Source organism: Muntiacus reevesi, chromosome 3, assembly GCF_963930625.1.
Source record: "Muntiacus reevesi chromosome 3, mMunRee1.1, whole genome shotgun sequence".
Classification (NCBI taxonomy): domain Eukaryota; kingdom Metazoa; phylum Chordata; class Mammalia; order Artiodactyla; family Cervidae; genus Muntiacus; species Muntiacus reevesi.
This window is the reverse complement of record NC_089251.1, coordinates 41,727,417-41,754,514: the sequence shown is the minus strand read 5'-3', so window position 1 is coordinate 41,754,514 and position 27,098 is coordinate 41,727,417. Positions and strand designations below refer to the sequence as shown.

The following is a 27,098-nucleotide window of genomic DNA, read 5'->3' as shown; positions in this document are numbered from 1 at the left end:
TTTAGTACTTAAGTATTCCTGCTTAATGACCCAAATACTTCTCCTTAATGAGAATATTTAATTAAGTTGAGTGTGGTATTAGTGTAAAGAGACATTTTTTATATAACTTTATTTATATACAAGTCAACTATTTCATCTAGTGCTCAGTGGAATAAACAGTGATAATTCCACTGCTCCTAGGGGAAAACTGGCTCTCTGGGGAGACAGAATGGCAGTCCCCACTGCACACTTCCTAAAGGATTTACATGAACAATTTTGACCAAATGCATTTTTTGCCTTACATACTAACTCCAAAACATATCTCCTGTCTTAGATGCAACTCCATGCTACGTATCAGCCCTGCATGTGTTACTTCAATAACCATGAATAACAGAGGCCAGATAATTACAGAATGCAATTCACGCTCATCTGGGCCATTACTGTGGCTTTGCAGTCTTTTATATTCCTCAGAGCATCTGTTCAGCTTCTTCCCTACTCTGCACAAAATCTCAAATAGATCCACACCCCACTCATATAGTAGCTGACAACATTTATTTTATAAGAAGATGGGGGCCATGCAACATCAATTCCCTCCATTTACTCTATGTTTACCACAAAACTCTGTATCCTCATCCAGCCCCTCCTGCTACAATTTGGGGTCTAGTCTCACCATTTTACTGAAACTGCTCTCAAACGTCGCTGATGACTTAGTTGCCAAATCTAATTACGTCTCAGTTTTCATACTCTTGCTATATGAGTGTTTCTTAACCCTGGCTACAAATTAGAACTATGAAGAAAATACTGATGCCAGGGCCCCACCTGAAGAATCCAATTTAATTGGTCTTGGGTTGGTAGAGAGCTGGGAACTGACTTAAAGCTCCACAGGTGATTCTACAGGATGAAGAACTGCAGTCTACAGTACTGACTCCATTCAGTAACTTGCCCCTTCTATTTGAAACTCTTGGCCGCCACGATATCACACTTGCTGGGTATTTCTATTTGCTCCTAGTGTTTTTTCTTCAATATCCTTGCCTGGAGGCTCTTTCTCTGATTCCATTTGCTCTGCCAATTGTTCCTTTTCCTCTAGACCCTTAATTTAAGATTTCTAACAATCCCAGATCTCAAATTTCCAGATTTAATCTTGAACTCCAGCCTCAGCTCCAGACCCACACCTCACATACACACTGTCCCTCTGAATTCAGACTCTACATGTCCAAAACCCTATCATTGTGCTAGCTGTCTCACTCTCCATTCCACACAGTAGCTGTTTCAAACATTCCGCATTCCACCCCTCATTCAAACCCTTCATTCCACTACATCTCTCCTTATTTATAGCAGAAAACCTCACTCCTAGTTCACAGAGAAAACGGAAGCCTTTACGATCTCTTAACTTTTCCCGCTCTGAGAAAGTCACAGATGTGAACTTTTTCTCTGCACCCCAACACCTCTGGGACTCTTGTTCTCAGTCACCTGGAGTCCAGGACCTACCAACTATTTCTTTTTCCCTCTTCTGGATCCTTCCCATCAACATCTAAGTGTACTGAAGTATAATTTAAAAAAAGGAACTCAAAAAACTATCCTGCTCACTTACATCCTCTCCACTCTCATCTACTCCCTAATGTCAATCTGCCTCACAAGTATTTTTCCATCCACATCTTTCTTGGCATTCAGATTTATAAATTCAAATGCCTGACTCTACTTCCCCTATGAGAAGTCATATGGGTTTCTAAAATACAACGTGTCCACAACTGAACTCATCCTCTTACGCCTCTTCTCAAACCTGCTGCTCACGCCCTTTCTCAGTGAAAGGCATCACCGTTATCCAACCAGTTTCCCAAGCGAGAAACTGCAGCATCTTCCTTATCCCCTTCTCTTTGGAAACCCACCACATTCCAGCATGTACCATGCCAGCCCAACTGTTTCAGTTCAGTTCAGGCTGAGGCTATCTCTTGCTTTAATTTTACTGGGACAGCTCTCTGGATCTCTTTACAAATCTGATTATGTCATTCTGCTGCTTAAGACTATTCAAGATGGTGCATTTTATATAGGCATGGGAACAGACAAACAGATTTATGGGATAACAGAGTTCAGAAACAAATCCAGAAAAATAACTGTATATATGACGACATTTAAAGCAGCACTTAAAAGCAGTGGAATAAAATTCAATTAATGGAATTGGGATAATTGGCTATTTAGTTAGGAAAAATTAAAACTGTACCCTTACCTCATATAATGAATGGGTATAAATTCGAAGTAAAGATCTAAATGTAATAAAACAAACCATAAAAGCACATAGAAGAAAATATATGAGAAAATTTATACTAAGCTTGGGATAAATAAGGTACTTGAATAAAAGGCCTAAACTCTTTAGAAGAACACACAAAGACCCTTGCTTATCTCCTTAACACCGTTTCTCTCTCCTGCCCCTACTGCTCCTCTCTAGCGAAGAGAATCTCTTGCTCCAACAGAAGCACCACACGGGTCTCTCATCTGAGGGTCTCTGCTAGGTTCGTGTGCTCTCTAGTTTACTGGAGTCTGTCCTCTTCCCTTTGATTGTAAATGCTGTATTTATCATATATTCAATTTGATTCTTCATCTTTTTTTCTAGGCTCTATTCTGTGTTTGGATCTGTTGGTCTCTTCCTGTGCCAATGCCATGTTTAAATAACTATAAATTTGAGGTAGATGTTTGTACCTGGTAGAATTATGCTTTTCACTCTTCTCTATTCAAATTTTGAGAAACGCTCAAACTAGCTTATCAAATTCTACTAAAAATACCATCAGGGCCTTGGTTGTAACTGCACTGAATCTACAGATCACCTTGGGGAGAACTGGCATCTTCTCACCTAGGAATATGTTTCTGTCCATATTTAGTCCTTCAGCAAAGAAAAGTTTATAAGTCTTGCAGATCTATTATTTAAAATCATTTCTGGGTGTTGTATAGCGTTAGTGGCTATAGTGATTGAGGCTTTATTTCATTATATTTTCAAATACATCTTTTATCATTGTATTTTCCTTAATTCAGCATTATCACTGATGATGTACAGGAAAGCTATTGAATTCTGTGTACTTCACTTTGCATCTGGTTGCTTTACTGTTTTCTCTTACTAGTTCTAACAGTTGGTACTTTGGGAGAGGGAAAGAGTATTACTTTCCACAGGAAAGAAAAAAGGTATTTGAAGCAAGTTTGTATGCAAGATAATGAGGTCGAATAGTGACAATGTTATACTTAACTGGAGATGTCCTAATAAAAGTAACAAAAATACAGGACTGAAGCAGAGGGAAGATGTGAGGACTGAACAAGCTGTAGGACTCACCATGTGCATACAGGTAAGAGGTGAAAAAGCACCTTAAGAGCAATGTCAATGCCAGGACTGATAAAGAGAAAAAAAAATGTTGGTCTATTCCAAAATTTGCTACTAAAAACAGAACAAAAAAGACATTTTAAAAGTTGTGTTGGTTTTTCATGAAGATGGCGCCGAAGGCGAAGAAGGAAGTCCCTGCCCCTCCTAAAGCTGAAGCCAAAGCAAAGGCTTTGAAGGCCAAGAAAGCAGTGTTGAAAGGTGTCCACAGCCACAAGAAAAAGAAGATCCGGACGTCACCCACCTTCCGGCGGCCCAAAACACTGCGGCTCAGGAGGCAGCCCAAATATCCTCGGAAGAGCGCCCCCAGGAGAAACAAATTTGACCACTATGCCATCATCAAATTCCCCCTCACCACCGAGTCAGCCATGAAGAAAATAGAAGACAACAACACACTGGTATTCATTGTGGATGTCAAGGCCAACAAGCACCAAATTAAACAGGCTGTGAAGAAGCTCTATGACATTGACATGGCTAAGGTCAATACTCTGATCAGGCCTGATGGAGAGAAGAAGGCATATGTTCGACTGGCTCCTGACTATGATGCTTTGGATGTTGCTAACAAAATTGGGATCATCTAAACTGAGTCCAGCTGGCTAATTCCAAATATAAAAGTTTTCACTTAAAAAAAAAAAAAAAGTTGTGTTGTAGTTTGATATTACAATTATTGAGTACAGACCTGGAAAATGTACTTTTCCAAAATGAATTTCAGGAGACCAAGGGTGGGGTCTCCTGACTATGGGTCTGACTACTATATGTTACTACCGTGGGATTCATGTGAAAAAGAAGCCTGATGATCAAAGTAAAGGCAGGAAATGGGTGGAGGAAAAGGGAAATGCTGAACTACAAGGTCATGGTCAGGAAACCAATTTGGCAAAGCACATGGAAAACCAAGGCATACAGAACCCAGTACCACACAGTAGTGCAACAGCCCAAAGCCAGCTTTGTTCACAGTAACAAGACTCAAACAGCAGGGTAAAGGCCGGGACCTGCGATCCACAGAGGGAACCCCCTCAAAACGCCCCGTCAAGCTCATTTTCTGTTAGTCACTTTTACTGCGGAGACAGACTTCCAAATGGAGCTTGGACAAAAGGCTGCCTAGGTCCCAAGAAATGCATTAGTAAAAAATGCCTAATGCTGATTATTAGCCATGTACACCAGCTCCCTTTCTTTCATTGCCATTATTTTCCTATGCTGATTATTAGCCATGTACACCATCTCCCTTTCTTTCATTTGCCATTATTTTCCTAAACCAAGTCAAAGTACCATACTTCTTAATCACACAATAAAAGAAAATTAAGACATAGTATGTACAGTCAAATGCTAATTTCATGAAGAACATGTGTCAAATTGTTAAAAATAAATATCACTCAACACCAGAATGCAACACTGTTTGTATGTTTTAACTTACACTTTCCTGAATTTTTACAGTTTCCTACAATGAATATTTATTGATTTTGTAATAAGAAATATTCAACAGTAGGTATTATGAAAAACAGAAATCAAGATCCTGATAAAATCAAAGAAAATCAAAATTAATATTAAAGAAAAAGAATCACAACTGTAATACATAATTTCAGATTACTCAAGAAATAGCAATTCTGATGAAATCTCCAATCAAAATAAAACTAATAAAATAAAGGAAGATGTACACCTAAACCTCTCCTTTGGAGAAAAGCTAAAATAAAAGGGTCTTTAAAGCGTAAGTGTGAAATCCATAGAAGTAAGTGTAGCAGCATGAAAAAAGAATGTAACTGATACTCTCATTATGCCACAGAACGGGAAAGAGGTCAGAGAAGATGATCAACTCAGAAATGGACCCTTGAAAATAGCGAGTCAGGGGCTTCCCTGGTGGTCCAGTGGTTAAGAATCCACCTGCCAGTGCAGGGGACAACTGTTCAATCCCTGGTCTGGAAAAACCCCACATACCATGAGGCAACTGCCCATGCATTGCAACTGGAGTCCATGCACCTAGAGCCCATGCTCCGCAGTAAGAGAAGCCAGTGCACTGCAACCAGAGAGCAGACCCTGCTCGCGGCAACTAGAGAAAGCCCATGCACAGCAACCAAGATCAAGCACAGTCAAAAATACATACATAAATAAAACACTTTTTTAAAGAATCAGAAAATAAGTAAATAGCAAGTCAAAACAGGGTCATACTTTGAAGAAATGAGTGCAACGTCTGTCAGAAATGGATGAGGAGTAAGATTAACTGCAGGAGGAAGCTTCTTCCTGGTGCCATCGCGGTCACCGGGGAGGGGAGACCTGGGTGGCATCTGAACTGGCCTGCCCCTGAGACACCTGTTTCTGAGCCTGGCCTCTTACCTGCCAGCACCCCAGCCAAGCTGCTTCCAGGTGTCTGGTTCTTTCCAGAGAGTCCCTGCCAAGTTCCATGACCCATGACACCTCCTCCCCTCCTCAGAACAGCAATTTTTAAAGCTCAGAGGGAAGAGGCTGGGAAAGCAGCTAACTGGGCAAATCAGAGTCTTGATTTGTGGCTGGAAGATAGACTGCCAGAAGACAGTTGCCTAAAACCAAGGGTAGTTTACTTGTGACCAGATGTGAGAAACGGGTATGCTTATTGTGCTCAATTGAACACATGCTTGTAAAGTATCTTCTACAGATGAGGTACTTGCCAGGTGCTATAGGGGATATAAAGAAAAATCACTCAACTTCTGAAGGGATAGATGGGCTTCCCTGGTGGCTCAGATGCTAAAGAATCTGCCTGCAATGCAGGAGACCTGGATTTGATCCCTGGATTGGGAAGATCCTCTGAAGAAGGGCATGGCAATCCTCCAGTATTCTTGCTCTGAGAATCCACATGGACAGAGGAGCCAGGTGGGCTACAGGATGGGGTTGCAAAGAGTTGGATACAACTGAGAGATGAAGCACAAGGGATAGATAGATATATCACAGAGGAGGAGGATGGGGAGAAATAAAGTCAATAAAAACGCAATGCAATAATGAGAAGGAACACTGCCTGGTGGGTGATAAAGGCTCTGCAGTCAGAGAAGTGAGTCCAAATTCATAGCTTGTGTGCCTTAATAACTTGTTATTTAACTTCTCTGCATCTTACTTTCTTCATCTGTAAAATAATGATGATAGTCGTATCACCTCATAAGGTTCATAAGAAGAGTAGTTAAAACACAAAGAGCTTATTAGGGCAGAAATTGTGTGTGCTCGGTCACTCAGTTGTGTCCGACTCCATGTGACCACATGAACTGTAGCTGCCAGGCTCCTCTGTCTGTGGAATTTTCCAGGCAAGAAGACTAGAGTGGGTTGCCATTTCCTACCCCAGAGAATCTTCCCAACCCAGGGATCAAACCAACATCTCTTGTGTCTCCTGCATTGGCAGGCAGATTCTTTACCACTGTGCCACGTGGGAAGCTCCCCAGGACACCAACTGACATACAATAAAAATATTTGCTATCATTTTGTGCCTCTATGTGTCAATGTGATATTGAATACTAGAGTGGGTTGCCAGTCCCTTCTCCAGGGGATCTTTCTGACCTGGGATCAAACCCAGGTCTCCTACATTACAGGAGGCATTATTAGCCCTGTTTGTAGATGAGGAGTCTGAGGGTCAGAGAATAATGTAATCTGGATAAGATAAAGAGAGGAGGAACAAAGTTGTGAATTGAGTCCACATCTGCCTGATCACAAAGCTTCTGATTTTTATTACTACTCTGCCACTATGGGAAAGGAGTACATCAAGGCTGTGTATTGTCATCCTGCTTATTTAACTTATATGCAGAGTACATCATGTGAAATGCCAGGCTGGATGAATCACAAGCTGGAATCAAGATTACTGGGAGAAATATCTTGAGAAATATCAAGATATTTCTTATGAAAAATATCAACAATCTCAGATATACAGATGACACCACACTTATGGCAGAAAGTGAAGAAGAACAAAAGAGCTTCTTGATGAAGGTGAAAGAGGAGAGTGAAAAAGCTGGCTTAAAAGTCAACATTCAAAAAATGAAGGTCATGGCATCCGGTCCCATCACTTCATGGCAGATAGATGGGGAAACAAAGGAAACAACGAACTTTATTTTCTTGAGCTCTAAAATCACTGCAGATGGCGACTGCAGCCATGAAATTAAAAGACACTTGCTCCTTGGAAGAAAAGCTATGACAAACCTAGACAGCGTATTAAATAGCAGAGACATTACTTTACTGACAAAGGTCCGTCTCGTCAAAGCTATGGTTTTTCCAGTAGTCATGTATGGATGTGAGAATTGGACCATAAAGAAAGTTGAATGACAAAGAATTAATGCTTTTGAAATGTGGTGTTGGAGAAGACTCTTGAGAGTCTCTTGGACTGCAAAGAGATCAAACCAGTCAATCCTAAAGGAAATCAATCCTGAATACTCATTAGAAGGACTGATGCTGAAACTGAAACTCCAATACTTTGGCCACCTGATGCAAAGAGCCAACTCATTGGAAAAGACCCTGATGCTGGGAAAGACTGAAGGCAGGAGGAGAAGGGGACGACAAAGGACGAGATGGTTGGACAGCATCACTGACTCAACAGACATGAGTTTGAGCAAGCTCCGGGAGATGGTGAAGGACAGGGAAGCCTGGCATGCTGCAGTCCATGGAGTCGCAGAGTCAGACACAACTCGGCTACTGAACAACTGCCACTATAAAACAGTAGCAGCCAGCATTTGTTTAGTGCTTACCCTACACCAATCTTGGTATGCATAATTGAGATTATTCTCACAAAATACTATCTGAACCCCATATTAAGAAAAAAGAAGAAAGTCTAGGTGTAGAGGCCTGCACCCAGGCTAGAAATCACTGGGCTGTTAAGCGGCAAAGACAGGATGTAAATCTGTGTCCCCCCTTTGCCAGAGTCAGAGGGCAGCCCCCTACCCAGCGCTGCTTTACTTGGGGGACTTTGAAAAAAGAAATATTTTGAAGGTTGCCACATCTAGAAGTTTATGATGAGGCAAATCTTGGGTTGGGGACCACAGTAGCATGCCCATCTTCTGGCTGGTAGTTCTCATAAGTCTGCAAAGGCATGTTTTGTCGTGGATCTTAAATGCCAAGGTGAAAAGTTTATACTCAATTCAGCTAGAAATGGGGAGTCAATCAAGGTTTTCCAGTGAGGTTTTTCAGTAAGCAGTGTTTTGGGGAAATTAATCTGGGAGTAATGAATAGGATGGACTGAAAGGGAAAGAAAAGTGTGGCAGACTGACTGGCAAGGAGACTATTCTAAGCCACAAAGCTTACTTTAGTCTTAACACAGCTACATATCAGACACACAGAAAACAAGTCCCCGAAAAAAGACCCACCTGAACACAAGATGACTTGCAGCTTGCAGAAAAACATTAGTTTAGTATTCCACACTGATATCTAATAACACAAATTAAAATGAGGTTTTTCCTTTTAAAAATTAAGAAAAGAAACATGCATTCATCCACAAACATCTCAATTTTTAAAAAGCAAATTCTGGTACATATTAGGTATATATTCATATGATTGAAATCATCTAGCATTATTATGAAAAAAAAGAAAAATTAGAATTTTATAGGGTTTTATAGTTTTAAAAAACTAGTGATTAAACAAAAGAAAAATAAACTAGTGATATAAACCTCCTGGAAATACTGAAAAAAAGAGAAGATAAAACATGAGATTCATTTTAGATAATAAAGGATAGAGCTTATTTAGATAATTATACATTCACAAAGTGAATTTATTGTTAACTTATATTACAGATGGAACTGTATTTCTGAAATTTAAGGGAATAATAGTTTTTATCAATTTGAGATTAAAAAACTGAAATCAAAACTGTGGTAATGAAGTTTTATATTTCTAGGTTTATTATCATTAGCATGTTAAGCAGTTATAGAAAGTATTCATTTTCAAAAGAGAACTGAGACAAGCATCACAAAGATATTATACCCTTTGAGTAAATAAATCTACTCTTATGACTGTATTCTAGAGATATAGTTGAATGAGAGCAAAAAGGCACATGTAGAAGACACACAACACTGTGTGTGTGCGTGTGCGTGCACGCGCTAGTCACCCAGTTGTGTCTTACTTTGTGACTCCATGGACTATATAGCCCACCAGCCTCCTCTGCCCGTGGAATTTTCCAGGCAAGAATACTGGAGGGGGTTGCCATTTCCTTCTCAGGGGATCTTTCCAACCCAGAGATCAAATCTGTGTCTCTTGCGTCTCCTGGACTGACAGGCAGGTTCTTTACCAGCTCAAAACAAGAAACAATCTAATAATCCAGCATTAGATAACTTTTTGGTAAACTATCAACATAATAGAGTATTTATAACACTAAATTTCAATCATAAAAATGCTACAGAAATACAAGAAAATGATTGATATATTTTAGGTACATTTTCCTGACCACATCATTGTATAGATATTACTTATACCTATATATAAAACACACATGAAACAAGGCAGATGTCAAAAGTAAAAATGGTAGTTTAATGGTTGTTACGTGTCTTTCTTAAAATAAAAACTTCTTATAATAATATTATTCTATTGTCTTTTTATTGTCTTTACTATTTGTATCAATTTTCTAGTTTCTTTATAGTGGAGAAAACTCTATAAGAGAAAGCCACCTCCCATCCCTAATCTCTCTTCTCCCATGTGTTGTTATGCCTAATTAATCTGATATCTAAGGCAGAACTAACAATGGCCTTTCTTCTCACTCCTCATATTTACCTTAACTGGAAAGAACATAAACCACCGTCCCTTCTCAGAATTCTGAGTCCAGGCCTAATCCGGGCAAATCCAGGAGAGGTGCTCCCACACCCACCCCACCTTCCTTAATTTTCAGATAGGAGCTCTCTGCTGCTACAAGGACTGGCTTATGACAAAATCCTTCCTATTTCTAAATAAAGTATTTCTCTGTGCTCATAAGTGGAAATGCACTCAGATTCTCCCAAAGAGTTCATTTTATCTGGGACACTAGATAAAGACTGCCTGACAAAGAGAGAATGAGATTCAGGGAAGTGAGTGCTGTAGATGTTTTTTCAGAGAAGTCCTTTCTACTGCCAGGTTTTTAGAAATAATTTGGGAGGAGTCAGCAGTTATGAGCTGGCTGCAACAGAAACATCTTATTTTAAACAATCTCCCCCAATAAACGACATTCAATTTTGGGTAGGGGGAAGGGTAGTTTTCAAAAAAAAATTTTTCCAGCTTTTTTCTGTGCCTTTGCATTTCTAGGTAAAACTCAAAGACAGGTCTGAGATGGACTGATACATATCCACTTGTCCAACAAGTGTTGCCACTTGTCCATTTAAGATAAAGCCAGTTCTATGGGCCAGTTCCCACATCCTCCAGAATCCAGATCATCTTTGCCTAACGTGCCAAACTGGGATCATTCTTTTCTGTTAGTGCAAATACACTCTTGCACACACAAATTCCAAGTGTGTGAACCTCAGCCAAGGAACAAGAAGACAGTACTATTGGGACATCAGGTACATCTCACAGTGAATTGGTTTCATCTGCAGTCCAGATCCGCCACCCTCCAGTTACCTACCCTGAGAGCTAATAAAAGAAGCATAAACACTCCTCTCACTTGTGGCACGTCAGTTCAGGTTGAACGTCATGATTAGTAGCATAGAATGCACACCTCAATGGACTCAGTCTCTTAACAAGCAAAACTGAAATTTCAGTTAAGTCTTTGCAGTTTTCTAAATGTTCTCACTCCAAGTATCAGAGCGTAAGGAAGCATGATAGGTACATGGTACTTACTGATATACGTCAGAGCGCTGACTTGATGTTCCTGGCTAAGAGTGGAGTGGCCTTGCTTGCAGCAGGAGGACCAACAAGGCCAAGACAAAAATGTCCAAGTTTTGATGACTATCCTGAATTCCTTAGGAGTCATGAAATCTAGAGTACAGTGTAGTTCTGACTTTGCTACTGAATTAATTCATTGATCTTTTCGGTGCCTCAGTTTTCTTACTTATGAAATGGGAGTATTAGTACCTATTGTGCTTTAATTCAAAGTTGTGGAGATAAAATTAGACACCTAAAGTGAAAATGTTCTCAAAGCACGACCATAAGTAAGATTATCCAGAAATGTCAAAATCTTATTACGACTTCTTATTTCGTATATGGTCACCATTGTTTCATTATTTAATAACAGCAAGAGAAGTGGTTTTATTTTCCACTTGTGTCCTTAATGAGTTACTTCTCACTTTGTTTCCCTCTCAGAAAAGAATAATGCAGGAATAGCTTCTATAGTAAGGTTCCTAAGTTTCAAATAACTAAGCACTACATAAAGTTTTCAATTAAAAAAAAAGAAAAAAGCTCCCTCCTCATAATTTTCACTGCCATAGCCATGTCAGAAACTATGAGGGGGGAAACACACTAGAAGTACTTGAATTCCTACCTCAGCTGTAATACCACCAAAGGAACCACAGTCCAAAATGCAGAAAAGACTGAAGAAATACGTCCCACACACAATACAAAGAGGGGAGCACAGGAGGGTGGTTTCGCCTTCTAAACACCCTTTATATCACTAACTAAGGATGCTAAAAAAGTCAGAGAATCAGACTTGTAAGTAAAAGACATACAGAAAAGTACCTAAATAAAAATGGACAGATTCACATACCATAGAAAAAACACTCTCACTCAGGCCAACAAACAGAACATTGTCAACATCCTGAAAGCATATTCCTTACCGTATACCCCTCTAGATCATACGCCCCCTCCTGACCTCCACTCACACTCATGTATCCCAGATGAGTAACAGTGTATCCTGGTACACAAGAACCAGGCTTTCTCTCGGGCACAGTTCTCAAGTGTGGCCCAACTCCTGGATGGGGAAGGGCGTTCTAGTAACCCTGGGGATCTCCAGACCCCTTCAGAGCGTCCACAGAATCAAATTATTTTCATAATAATTCTAAGATATTATTTGCATTTTTCACTATTGGAAAAACAGTGAAAAGCTTTGATGGATTTAGGAGGACACGAACAAACACAGTAGCACCAAACTGTACTAGCAGTCATTATTTTCCTGACCTCCACCCACTAAAGCAGAGAAAAATACTGATTCAATTAAATCTCAGCCCTTAAGTACATGTCTTTTTAAAGTTCTGTGTGACAAAATAGGAGAGTACACATAAAGCACTCCTGCCACATACCAAGGTACGAAGGTTGCCTGGAGAAAGGGCTTGGGCAATTGTTTGCCTTTGAGCTGACAGTAGCCACTTGTTTCATGGGACACCATTCTTACTGAAGGAATGACAGTCAGACAAACTGTGGTTATTCAGACTTGAATACCCAGCAGACAAGGAAGCCTATCGCTTCAAGAAAAACTGAGTTTTGGTGCCAGTGATAAAATTTGGGCTTTCAAGTGAAAATTAGAATTTTGGAAAACTGTTTATCTGCCACGATATGCTTGACAGCATCTCAATACTTTTCTGATGAGATCAGTAATAAAGTTAAAGAATGTGACATTTTAATATTGTATAATGAAATGTGTCAACAATGAAAAGATCTGCATAGCTCAGTGAAACAGTATTTTCCAAATAATCAATGTATGACATTATAAAATTAGGCATGAGTGAAAGATCTACTCAACAAATATGCAAGGTACTAACAGATTTTAAGTAAACTAAATTGACATTTTAAACATTTATTGATATGATTTCAGATTTTACAAATAGTATCCATAGTTGTTTGAAAAGGTTATTAAAATATTCCTCTTTTTTCCAGTTACATACCTGTGTGAGGCTATATAGTCTTTGTCTACTTCAACTAAGACAACACACCACAACAGATAAATGCAAAAGCAAATAGGAGACTCCAGCTCTCTTCTATTAAGCTAGCCATTAAACTGGTCTGCACAACTAAAACAATGCCAGTCTTCCCAATAATTATTTTTTAATTTATTTTTAATTGAAGGATAATTACAGTATCATGTTAGTTTTTGCCATACATCAACATGGATAAGCCATAGGTATGCCCACTAATTTTTTTTGCATTATATGAACTACAATACAATGTAATAGAAACTATAAGAATGCCTAATTTTTTTTGCTTTGGAAAAATTTAGTTATTTTTCATAAACAATGTCATGTTAATACATAATGGTTTTTTAAAGAATAAACAAATATTTTAAAAATTTTCTTTATTTACTAATATGGTAGATATCATCAGACATAATCCACAGAAACAAAAGTTCTTTGAGGTCCTCAATAATTTTCAAAAGTGTAAAGTGAGACCAGAAGGTTTGAGGAACTATTGCTCTAGGTTATAAATCTAGTAGGAGTAAAACTGCTGGATCACAGTGTATCTTATCTTCAGCTTTACTAGATAATGCCAAATTTTTTCCTAACATGGTTATGCCAGTTTACAGTCCCATCAACAGTTCTTTATATATTTTGAATATGAGTCCTTTGTCTATTACACATGTTCTAAATATTTTCCCTAATCTACTTTTCCTAGTCTTTTTAATGAATAAAAATTCATCAACGGTTGTCAAATTTATCAATCTTTTCCTTGATGGTCAGCATTTTTTGTATCTTGTTTATGAAACTGCTCTGTATTTCTAATTTTACATTTTCCAATATATTCTTCTAAATGTTGTATGGGTGCACACCTCACAGTGAGATTCACAGCACCACATGCTAATCAGTTGTTACTCAGGATCTCCATGGGCTTCTGCAGGAAGGAACTCTACACCACTCTTCGCTGCATTTTCAAGTGTCTCGTTAAGGAGTGACTTCTTCTCTACTGCTGTTAAGTTTCCATCTGAATTTCTCAATTCAACTTAAAAGACCAAAGGCTTGGGAATCAAATGTTTCAGTAGAAAATAAGAAATAAGAGGCCTTAGTTTTTCAACTGACTTCTGGATAAGTAAGATTTCATCTATCCTTTTACAGTATTACATTGATCAACAAAGCTGCCCCTCAGGCTGTCACAACAAAGTTTTCAAGAAAGCAGTGTTGATGTTTTAAGAGAGAACTGAAAGTACTTTGGGAAATTTTCTAGGTCCACAGGATTTCAGTATCTCTCAGCAAAAGGTAAGTCCAAAACAGTGGAGTGCAGCTGGCAGCACATGGCACTCACCTGGCTTACTTTACAAAGGCCTAGGAAGTGGCTCCAGAATTTTCCTCAGTAGGAAAACTACCATCATATCATCCACCATGAATCTGGAAAAGGCATTTACATCACGTGTCTGTCACCCTATGAGACCCAGCATCTTTACAGGATGTAAGTTATTTCTTCAACAAGACTGAACAAATATCCTTGCCCAAGGACTGCTATTTTTAACATCTAGCACAGTATTTTTCAAACTACAGATCTTAACCATTAATGAGTCATGAAATCAATTAGGTAGATTATAATCAATATTTGTTAAAAATGAACTACAATAGAATGTAACAGAAACTATCAGAATGCCTTGTACATAGGGTAAATAAGGTTTCACAACTTTTTCCCCCAATTTAAATGTTGTGAGTATATGTGTGCTTCAATGTAAAGTGTATTTTTTTTCACTATGGTTTTCTGCCAAAATATTTAAAAGCCGGTGGTCTGACATACTATAGTGAGCATACATGCTAGGGAATTTTCTTCCCAACCATCATCTCTTATCCTGGGAAATACCTACCCATTTTTAGTCATACGGGTAAACATATACGTGCTGCCATGTGTTTGGCTATATGACCCCTACTTCCCTGACTCTGCTGAGTGACCCAGGGATGGCCACGAGACACAAACAGATCTGAGTTCCTGCCTGTGATTTTTTTCTTAACCTGGCATCCAGAGAACTTTTCTGTGACATAAGCTATAAGATAAACTATCGGTGGCCATGTCTCTAGCCATGAGAAGGAATGAAACAAACATGTAGAAAACAGGCAGAGATGAAAGATGGAGAGAGTCCGGGCCACCTTCAAGCTGACCGGGGTACTGCTGCTACCACAGTCTGGTGGCCCAGGCGAAAGGCCAAGTCAGTAAGATTGTCCAAGTCAGTTAAGTCTCCATTCTCCAAGTTAGTTTGACAGGTTTCTGACACTTTTTGTCAGACAGACAGACAAGGCAATGCCTGTTTTTCTCCTAAAGTCTTGGGGACCAACACGATGAAAGAAAATTTAAATGATGAATAATGAACGAAATGAATAATGAGTTGGGGTCTTGCCTTAAAATTTATGGAACTTCCCTTCACCACCACCACCATTTATCACCTAAGAGAAAAAATTGGCACAACTCACAAAAAGCTACAAATATACAAAGATGGTTAGTGAAATTCAATTTTGGGCTTTAATACTAAATGAAATGAGGGACACTTCCAAGTAAATGTGGTAAATGAAGGTAGAACCCTTGTAGCCTCTTCACAAAGTTTACATACATATCATTTACAATTTTTTACCTCTGTCTTTGGCCTGATTTGAAGCCAGTGAGACACAATACAGCAGAAAGGTACTACTCAGACTGTAGTCAATGGGATATCTGTTTATCTTTTTAAAAGCTAAACCCAAATCATTCCATCCAGTTCTTAGGCCCTAAGAACCAAGTGAAGGCAGGGGCACCTGATTTTAAGCAAGTACAGCTGAGTGCAAGTCGAGGACTTAGAGGTGAAACATGAGAGTGAAGGGAGGTTGGCTGAAGAGCCAAACCTGAAGCTGACAGAGGTGAGCATGATCCGAGCCAAGACACTGGGAACTTGAATGCCACTTTTATATTAAAGTGAATTTTCTCTTTCTCTAAGAATATATGATAGCTTCCTCCTGTATCTATTTTACTGGAAGCTAACTTGCCCTTGAAATGTATAACCTAGCTGCCTTTGTGTATACCTGAACATCTCATGCAGAATACTGCACCAACTGACCCAGTTACACAACATAGTTTGTTTGGCTCTGGAAGTAACTAGTAAGAAAGACAAGTTTAATTCTGGTGCAAGTTAGGTCCTATAAAGGCATTCCGTGAGCGTGTTTGTTGGCAAAGCTTTACATAATGGAGCTTGTAATTATTCTGATCAATTCTGCATCCCCTATCAATTCAGCCTGACTTGGAGACTGCCCAAACTACCACGGGGTTCAAAAGGGCTCTTCAGGCTCTCAGCTGGACTCACTCACCATCGGTTCTTTGAAAATGTATGCCAAGGAATTCAAAGGTATTAGCAGAGCTTTTACAACAAGGCACAAGTAATATACGATTTTCTCAGTCAAAACTTCTAGGGACAATGCCGACAGAGAAATCCAGTGCTAACAATCACGATTTGATTTACTTCTAATCTTCATACTTCAGCTTCTTCGAGATGGGCAACCTTACTCTGAAACACTCCAAAGTGGCCACAGTTGTCATTTCTCTTACAAAGAGAAGGTCATGTAACAAAGGGATTCTTCATTAATCTTTCCAGAAGACTGAGGCCAAATCTGAGTTATCCATGAATCTATCTGTGACCTTCTCAGTCTCTTAAATGACTGAACACTTAACATGGGGGCGTCTCACCCAGAGTAAGTCTCCCCCAAAGATCCTAAACTCTCACAAGGCTGGTTCCAGCACAAGGCTTTGCACAGGGTGCTTTTGCTGGAAGCTCAAGTCAAATTAATTTCTGGGATGAGAACTGTGGTCTCTATTTAAGGAGGTGTCCTTTTTAAGAGAAAATGCAACCTGGTCTGAGGCTTGGGAAAAGGGCTCTAGTTCTCTGCAATTAACTGGAGTTTCACTTTCCTTATGCAGGGCTTCACCTTGGGTAAAACAATGTGTATTAAAACCAAATGGTCCCTACGGTTCACTCCACAGAGCTCTTCTAATTCTGAGTAAGAAATAACGAGGGTCCCCTTTCTTGATTGGATTATTAACTTCAAAGTCAATCAAGAAGCTGCCCTTTGATGATATACTTTTACTGTGAGCAACAGGAACTGATCACTAAGCTTGATTTGCTGCCTGTGGTTTTCTGTGCAGATGCGGGAGCAAGAGGTGGGAAGACCACGAAGCTGGGCGCTATCAAGGTGCTCCTTCCCGGCTCCACAGAGGGAACTCTGGAGTCAAAGGCCAGAGATTTCAGCTGAACTCTAGTACTGCCTACTAGATAGGTACCCTTTGACCAGTCACACCTCTCAGAATTCTGTTTTCTCATTTATAAAGGGAAAGGGCAGTTCCTCAAGAGGTGGTCAAGGCTGCGGGTGCTAAATAAAATAAAATAATGCTCCTGACAGTGACTACAAACCGCAACACACCATACAAATTCAGGTGGCATAATCATTCGTACCAAATCTGCCAAAATGGTATTTTCCAAATCTGAAATGCTGAAATAAAAACATAGTGCTTTTATGGAGGGCTAAAATTCAAATTCCACCTTGTTTTCTGCTCATATTTTATCCACTGTGGGACACATAGCAAGATGGTTACTTAAGAGTTAAAATCCAAGGCCAGCTTGGCTCTCCCCCTGACTTCACTTACCTAACATCTGTCCTCTGCCCTCACTACTATGTGTTTACAATTACAAACAGCCGCTTGCAGAGATGAGAAACTCCATGCTGTTAAGTGATAGCCTGGGACACTTAGGCATCAGTTCTTTAACTTAAAGTTGGGTTGGGCAGACCCCTGCAGCCTTTCCTGTAACCAGTGGGCATGGGTATCCCCCATGGGCAGCACTGGGGAAGTCCCACCCTGGTGCCGGCCCCGCACTGGTTGGCATTGCCCTCACTGCGGGGGCCGCTCACTGCCCTGGCCACTCTGCTCCCCCAGCACTCCCAGGCTTTGAGACTTCACTCCCCAACAGAAATGAGGGGTTCTGACTGGCAGCTGTTACTTGCTCCTTATTCACCGTCACAGATAGAAGGAAGCAAAAGATGCTGAGAAGGTAGTGACTTGTGTTAAAGTAGATCTGATGGTACCACCCCTCTATTCCTTCAAACTGCTATAATTTTTAAAACTAGCAGTACCGTCTTTTAAAAGCAAAATGACTTTTTCCATTCAGTGAAATAAAAAGCAAAACAAACAGCTCTTTGTTTCATTTTAAGTTATGCAATATATTTCTCTCACCCCAAATGCACTTTTTTCCTTGGGTATAGTTTAGTCAACTACTATATATAGATGCTAGACTTATTGAGGTTGCTAAGAAAGTTAATTTCTGATCATCACAGTTTCATTTAAAATTCCTTTTTGAGTGCCTACTGTGTACCAAAATGCAGTTTTAGAAAGCAGTTTTTTTTTTAAATTATATTTTCTTTTTTAATACATAGGATTTAAATGCACTTTCTGTCAGGGGTAAGCTAAAATCAACATTAATTTTCATTCCCTAAACACACGCGTCAAAATGAGGGGAGCTGGCTCAAGTTGGGGCATTCAGTAGAGAAGTTAAGGTCCCACTAATTTACTGTGGATAGTCCACTCACATCTAAACACCCTTCTGCCTACTTTTCAATGTCATATTGAAAAACCTACTCGGAGTCAAAAAGAGAAAACCAAGAGTTATCTACAGCTTCAAGTATTCCCAAACCACATACGCAACTACAGATCAGGAAGGGTCATTGTTCTTTTTCACTTTTTGCAACCATCTGAAAATAAACTAGAAGCGGGCACATGAGAAAGACAACTATCTATACAACAAACGCGTTATATTTTAACCAGTAGCGCAAGTCTCTCCTCCTTCCCAATAAAATTCTGATTTCTAACTAATAGAACAGCCCCTTCATGTCAGCTTTGTCTCTTCCTGTTAAAAACACAGAAGAATTACGATTTTATGTAGCCTTTAGAGGCCAAATGAAGAACAGGATCACTTTGTTAATAAATCTTCCCAATTAGACTGGTGAGTGTAGACTTCTGCTAGATTTTTCGAAAGGCTCTCTCTGAGGCAAGGGAGTGGGTTAATGTAATATCTGGGAGTTCCCAAATGCAACAAGACTGTATCTGATTTTAATGCACAGATGTCTTGACTAGGGGAAAAAAACTCATAAATTATCTTCCCACACATTTTAGATGGGAAAGGAAGTAACAGAACAATTAACAATTATTAAAGAAGTTATTTAATATAGTAAAAAGAGAGACAAAACAGTGTTTAGAAGGCCTACATTTCAGTCATTCTACCCCTGACTAACTTTTGAATTCTCTGGACCTAAGTTAGCTCATTTCTAAAATAGAAATAACTACAATTCTCCGGCCAATCACACAGGTTTTTCATTAGGATTATATGTGAAAATTCAAGGTCATGTACTTCGCAAACTGTTTTAAAGGGCTATGCTAGTATTCCTGACACAAACGCATCTCTCTGCACTGCATTGATTCAGGTGTGAATGAAGATCAAAGCCAGTGACAGGCCTTCAGCAGATCTGCCAACTGAGAATCTCTAAAGTGGGTCCACTATCACTGCTGCATGGGGTGACGTCAGGCTGTTGTTTACAGGAGAAGAAAGGCTGCCAATTTCCACTGAGCAGAAGACGGCAGTGGCCAGCCTCCTTTGGCTGCGTGTGAGCAAGAATGGACTCTTTATGTGCGGCTTGTGTGGACATGCAGCGGTTCACGTGCGGGGCACCAAAACAAGGAGACTGCTTTGTGTGTGTGCACCAGCACACGCTCTGCGCCTGGAGTTGTCACTAAGGAGGCTGAGCAAAACTGATCAAAATGCAGCTTTCACTTTTGTTACTCTGAAGGGAAGAAAAAAAAAAAAACCTGCCACTCTCAGAAACTTTATCCTCAGTTAGATTTTTTAAAAAGCATTTTTAAAGCAGGAACAGTCAATTCTTCTAGTTTTGACAGACTCCCCCTCAAGTTCTACAAACATTCACTAACAAAAAGAATTATGGAAGATAAACATCAAAGCACAAAATATATTCAGACTGCGGTAACTTAAGTTTTATAGGAACAACTTCATTTTCAGAGTGGTTGGAGTTGCTTCCTCCTGTAAGTTCAGGAAGTACTCGCTCAAGTATTAACACACTCGAACTAAATCCACTTCAGGGAGATATTTTGTTTAGTTTATTACTATAGTAGAAAAAAAATCTGGCTTATTAACATATGCCCATTCATGAAATTTCCTGGCAGAAAGCAACCTTATATTAAATCAAATTTAGAAGGGCAAAAAGAAAATAGGGGATGCATTCATTATACTCTTTCTTAAACTATCCAGTGCCTTCTGGGATAGCAGTCAAATCAGGAATAATATGGGAATGGATCATGTTTATACCTGGCACTGAAACTTTACTTCAGACAATAAATCTAGTATAAATCCTAACATTGGAACGAACACTGAAGAAGAGATGTGGGAAATATTTTTGGAACCTGGAAATGTATTTTCTTTGGTTCTGTTTTAAGAATGTACATCTGAAAAGGAGAAAAACTATTGCTCAGTAATAAAATGAAGGCGAGGAAGAATCCCAAGCTCTGTTTTTGGCACTGCGGCTGCTTACAGCATAATCCCAGGTCAAATACTTAGCCAAAATGTGCCTTATTCTTAGCATCTGAGAAGTGAGGATGACAATAGCAAATACTACTTTCCAAACTTTAAGAGAACATAAGAAAAAAGAAAATAAATGGAGGCCTTATGCAATATTATGTTACAGGAATTAGAAAATAACAGAAACACAGGCTGGGAATCCTGCCTGATATTGGCCAACTCCTTGGAAAGCTGGGGAGGAAAACGTGCTAAACAAGTAGGAAGTGTTATTAGCACTTCCTTCATTTTGTAGTCAGGCATAACAGTAGCAAGAAATATATGGCACCAGTTCAACTTTTCCAGGGCTGGTTCCAGCAAGTAACAGTGGCCACACATTCTTAAACACATCAAGAAACCTGAAGGGCCATCCTGGGTGCCTCCTAAACATGAATGACAAAAAAGATGCCAGAAAATCTTGTAGAAAGATACGGAGTAGATTATACATTTATACACACCATTATAAAATGGCTGTTGCCAGCTTCATTCCTTTATGTGGTGAAGGACACCTGATCGCACAAGTCAACGATGATGCAAAACAACAGTAACAAAATGGCAGCATGCAGTAACACTGTCAGTCGGACAGCCAGGGATGTTTAGGAATTTTACTGACTGAACAGAGCAGTGATGAAAGCACAGCATCGCACATCCTGTTACAGTTCAAAGTTCATGAGCATTTATTTTTAATTTAGAAGAAATAAAACTTTACATAAAGTGAAGCGTCAACTTGTCAGTCCAGGCGATAAGGAAGAGGACGAGTAAGAAAAATCAAATTGATGGTTATCCTCACACTTCATATGTTCCCCCATGAGACTTCTTTAAAACTCTAAAATCAACTATTTGGGCTTTATTTCTGTTACTCTTTCTGGTTTTCAAATTGATAGGATCACTTTAAAACAATTACAAATATATACTGAGAAAATGAGGGCATATGAAGAGTGGTGGTGGTGGTTTAGTCACTAAGCCATGTCCGATTGTCAAGATCCCATGGACTGCAGCCTACTAAGCCCTTTGTCTATGGGATTTCCCAGGCAAGAATACTGGGGTGGGTTGCCATTTCCTTCTGCAGGGGGTCTTCCCAACCCAGGTATTGAACTTGGGTCTCCTGCATTGCAGGCAGATTGTTTACTGCTTGAACCAACAGGGAAGCCTCTGATAACTCAATTGGCTACGGGACTAAGTTTCCACTTGACACCTCGCAGCTTAACTGCTGTGCCCCACTATTTTAAACATTATCTGCTCTTATAGCATATAGTTAGAGAAGCCACAATACATTTACTCGTTATGCATTTGCTTCACAAACTGCCTCCTTGGGAGTATAAAGAGTCCCAAGAACTCACTACTCTAATGCTTGTAGATGACTACTGAATCACTGCAACTCCAAGACACATAATAAAAGAAAACTCAGTTTCATTTTAGTAACTGATTGAACAGGACAGAACTTTTCTTTTGCCAAGAATGTTTTCCTAGTCATAAGCATGTCTTTTTTTTTTCTCATCACATAATGGCATACTGAGTTTGCACTAATACCTGTATCTAGTATTCATAAGTTAAAGTACAAATAGTCTAAAGTGCATCTCCTTTTGTATTCCTAAAATAAGAAGTAGGGACACTGTCAGGTATGATGTCAATAACTTGGACCAAAACACGACTTGAAGGAATTCAAGAGTAATTCTCACACTATAAAGTTTATAAGTGTACAAATGGCTGATAGAAGACAAAGCAGAAGACAAAAGAAAAGGTTTCCACCTTATTTTAGGAAATAGGAAATCTGTTTTGAAAAAAACCCATTTTCTTACTCATATAATTATTCAAAAATAAAAATCACAGTTCCTCCAAAAGAAGTGAAACTTGTCACCAGAACAGTTGCCAAAGATCATATGAAATGATCAGTAGACTACTACATAGATGAACAAAAAGCTGTAGTAGCAAGCACCTCTCCTCCATCACCCTCTCTCAACATAGATTCTATGGCCATCTCCCCAACCAGCAAGCAGGTGAGAGCAAAACTGGGGGAGGAGGGGAAGTGTTCAAATGCCTCTATGTGTCTAATGGTGATCGTAAATTAGCCCTAATAGAAAATGTTTCAGTTTTCATCATGTAGTTCTTACTGCATAAGTACTGCAAAAAACAAGCCCCTGTTGATCTAGTGCGCTAACCACTGAGAAGTCACTATACTGGCCATAACAGATGACATGGGCTGCAGTAGAACATGACAACAGTGCTGAGAAGACAAGAGGGTCCCTGAACCACAAGGTCTTCACAGTAAGTTAGAAAAGATGGGCTGCATCTCCAGCAGAGTCCATGAGTTGGTCCACAATAAAACTAAATTTATGGCTATTAGAGACAAATTTTCTAACAATAAAAAATTTTAACCATGATACAATTCCAATAATACCCTCAAACTATCCTTTGGTTTTGTCCAGCTGCAAATTTAAAAAGAATTATTTCTCAAAACTCAAAGTTGACCAGGAAGTGTCCCAAATGCTTCATGTTCAAATATATAGCGTATAGTTAAAAATGCACAAACTGAATGGCACAAATGGTTAATACAGCAATATATTCATGGCTGGAAAATTTCTCCATGGTATGTGGGTCTTTCAGAAATAATAATAAAAATCATTCTCTAAGTATAATCTCTTTTCCAAATAATTTTTTCAAAGCTATTATATATACTTTTCTTAGCTGGTCCAACAATTTTTTGTTGGTCATACTGCCATTTTTCAGCTAAAATAAGAACTTCTTATGGAAGGTGAAAACAATAAATGACCTGGGACAAAGTTTGACCTCAGAATCCACTCCACATAACTTTAGACCCCGCCCATGAGAAGCTCCAAGGCAACGCAGAAATGATAGAATCAAGAAAGAAAAAAATACAAAGCTCTGGCAATTATTCTAATCATTAGAGTATATAAGTCTTGAGTAGTAAGAGACAGATAATTCACTGCTCTCCAACCCACTGTCACCTGGACTTTCGTTTCATCCTCTCAGGGAGGCTAAAGAGTAGGTAGGGGCAAGAAGCATAGTTGAAACATTTACCTGTGGGAAGGAGAAAAAGCAACTGAGTCAGCTCCAGATGTTTACCCTTGATTGGTTTTTACCTGCCTGATTCAGTATCTGAAGACAGGAATACACCCCCATCCAACTACTCATCTTAGCAATCAGCATGGCCAACTGTTTAGCTATTAACAAATGTTTCCTACCCATGACTTTTCACATCATGGCAAAACCAGCCTTATTCTAGTTAGGAAATTAAACTTTAGTTTGAGCTTTTGGATCTTGATCTTTGCTTTCTTCTCATTTCTTTTTTTTAACACTGGGTAGTGGAAATAAAAACAAAATCTGGTGTCAAATGGGAAACAACAGCCATTTCACTTTTCCTTTCAGCCTCTGAGCCATCAGGAGCAAACCTTAGCTAAACAGTAAAAACATTTGTTACACAGCAAAGGGAATCTTGCCCACTAAACTTTTCTGCAAGATACTAAAATTAAAAATTGGCCAAACAAAACCAGGTTTCACAAGTTAAAGTCTTATGTCACCCTTTTTAAAAGTAACCAATAGCATTTTGAGGAGCGGCAATACCAAGTTCTAACTCCCCTGCCCCCAAACTCTTGTACTTTTAACTAAAATTACAGCCACAATGTCCCTTCTTGGTTTCTTTAGTAAAACACAGTTTATTTCAGAGTTCCACATTCAATGTACTGCTTCATAATTTAAAGTTTATAGAACTTTCACTTGAGACGTATAAGAAACATCAAAACACACTTAAGATTTTTTAAAAAGCATCCCTCTAGCTGAAACAATTCATGCTAGCAGAAGCTTTGAATTATGGATGGAATGATTCCAAATCTGAGAGGTTTCAGTATTCACGGAGCTTACTACAGCAATAGACATCTCATCAACACTAAATCTAAAACTTAAAGACAAAGTGGAAAAACTGTTAACTGAAAATTTAGGGACAGACCAAGACTTGGCATCTCTCAAGTCAAAAGAGACACTGGACTTGCACCCTTCTTCTATTCTTGCCATGAAGGTTGGCAGCAATTAGCCTCTTGAGGGGTCAAGAAGAATCCAGTAGCTCTTCTTCAAAAATGATCCCATCATTTAGGAGGAAAATTTAGGGGGGGAAAAAAAAGTTAAGATCTTCCCAGGTAATTGGCTTGTGATGCAGACTTCATAGGTGATTCAGGAGTGTTTTAGAAATTCCATAGGGGAAAAAAATGTGACAATCCTTCTCTACATATTCTGAGAAGGGCATGCCTGAACAAAGACCCTCCAGCATGCACACACACTGGAAAACACATCTTTAGAAGATGACTTTCTCAGGGTAGGTAAGAGAGGGTTCAAGACCAAACAATCCAGAAAAGACTGACATGTAAATCAGATACAATTCTATTTAGAAAGTAAGGTCTAGAGACACCAGAGCAGCTAAACTACCAAGATAAGCAAGACATCCCCAAAGCATCAAAGACCTGGTCCATCCTCGACAAATAAGATACTATATTTCAAGTACAGCACTTTCTTTTGCTGATTTTTCCACAGGACATGGTGCATTTCTTTGAATAAAAGGGGGGGGAGGAATCTATTTCAACTCTGCTGTTTTCATGAATAGTGAAATTAAAGAGATTTTTGTCCCCATCAGATCTGTATCTTGATGAATATATATACCCTGTTGAGAGTTTCCCTTCCCTGACTTTGAAATAATATAAACTGAAATATATAAGAAAAAATAAGAAGGGCCAAGATCGATTAATGGAGGGTACCTAACCAATGTGCAAAATTCATATAAAATGCTACACCCTAGATACTTAGGTAAGACGATAGGTTAAAAACCAGTTGAAAGAGAGTCAATATATACTTACTAGAATGTAGTGCAGCAGGGTCAAAGAAAGACAGAATTTGCCATAAATGGAAAGAAGAAAAAAATAGGAATCACCATTTATTAAAATCAGCTATGTGCTTATTGCTTTACCTATTATATATCAAGGAATAATCACAGAGGTAAATATCACTGTTTCTTATCAAAAGCAAGGAAAACGGAGCCTTAGAGAGGTGTAATGACTACTGTTCAGAGAAGGCAATGGCAACCCACTCCAGTACTCTTGCCTGGAAAATCCCATGGACGGAGGAGCCTGGTGGGTTGCAGTCCATGGGGTCGCTAAGAGTCGGACACGACTGAGCGACTTCACTTTCATTTTTCACTTTCATGCATTGGAGAAGGAAATGGCAACCCACTCCAGTGTTCTTGCCTGGAGAATCCCACGGACAGGGGAGCCTGGTGGGCTGCCGTCTATGGGGTCGCAGAGTCGGACACAACTGAAGTGACTGAGCAGCAGCAGCAGCAATGACTACCGTTAGCGGTACACCTAACATCCATCCCTCCCTTCCTCACCCTGAGAGAACCTCAGTCCTGCTTACTGTCCACACCTGTGGAGGTTTCTGACTTCTTCTGAATACCACAACATATGGCTCTGAACCAGCCTGAGGAAGGAGCCAAAACAGAAGCAGGAGCCAGTAAGGAGTCCAGCTGGGAGCTGAGTGTAGCTAAGAACCGGAGCTCAGAACTGACCGACCCCGGAGCCTGCCTTGCCTCTGGATTTGTTGTGAAACAATGAATTTTCTGATGATTCTAGCAAGCTTGGGAGTGGTTTCTTAAAGCATCCTAACTGATACATGAATTTAACTACTCCAAATCACCTGCAGTAAGAGAGTGAGAATTGAGCCAAGGTCATTCTGGCTCAAAATGGGGCTTTTTCCACTAAACCACACTGGGGCATGAGCTTGCATAAATGTTTTTTCTCATGATAAGATCAAATGATGTTAGATCCAAATAAGGATCTTACCTCAAACATACATTAAAAAGGCATTTACCTTATGGAAATGTTTAAAGCAGTGACCTTACTTGCACATATCTTTAGCAAAAATTCTCAGATTTTCATATTCTGTGGAACGTCTCCATTGGCATTTAATTTTTAGTAGAATGTAAATTCATACACCTTTAATAAATGAAATAGAGCTCTTGAAAAGCATTCTGAGTTATTATTAATTGTCCTAGGTGTGATAATGGTACTGTGGTTATGTAGGAAAAATGTCCTTATTCTCAGGAGATGCATACTGAAATATTTAATGGTAAAAGAGTCAGGATGTCTAAAATTTACTTTCACCTGGTACAAAAAAGTATACATATAAAGAAAGGGAGACAAAGAATCATAAAGCTAATATAGCAAAAGGTTTAGAATTACTGAATCTGGGTGGAGGAAATATGGGTCTCTTATTGAATTCCTCTTTCAAGACTTCTACATGGCTGAAAAGTTTTACAACAGAAAGCTGGGGTGTGGGGGAATATGGTGTGGGAAACAGCACTGCAGAGCACAGTGTGGCTGTACACTGGAGTAAGTT

The 27,098-nt window shown here is 39.3% G+C and overlaps 1 protein-coding gene and 1 pseudogene across 1 annotated transcript in view; one reads left to right on the top strand and one right to left on the bottom strand.

Annotated features, from left to right (window-relative positions):
* The window catches only part of SERTAD2 (SERTA domain containing 2), a 106,156-nt gene that overhangs the window by 68,583 nt on the left and 10,475 nt on the right, over positions 1–27,098 (bottom strand). The window lies entirely within an intron of this gene.
* Positions 3,445–3,954, top strand: LOC136162804 (large ribosomal subunit protein uL23 pseudogene; annotated as a pseudogene).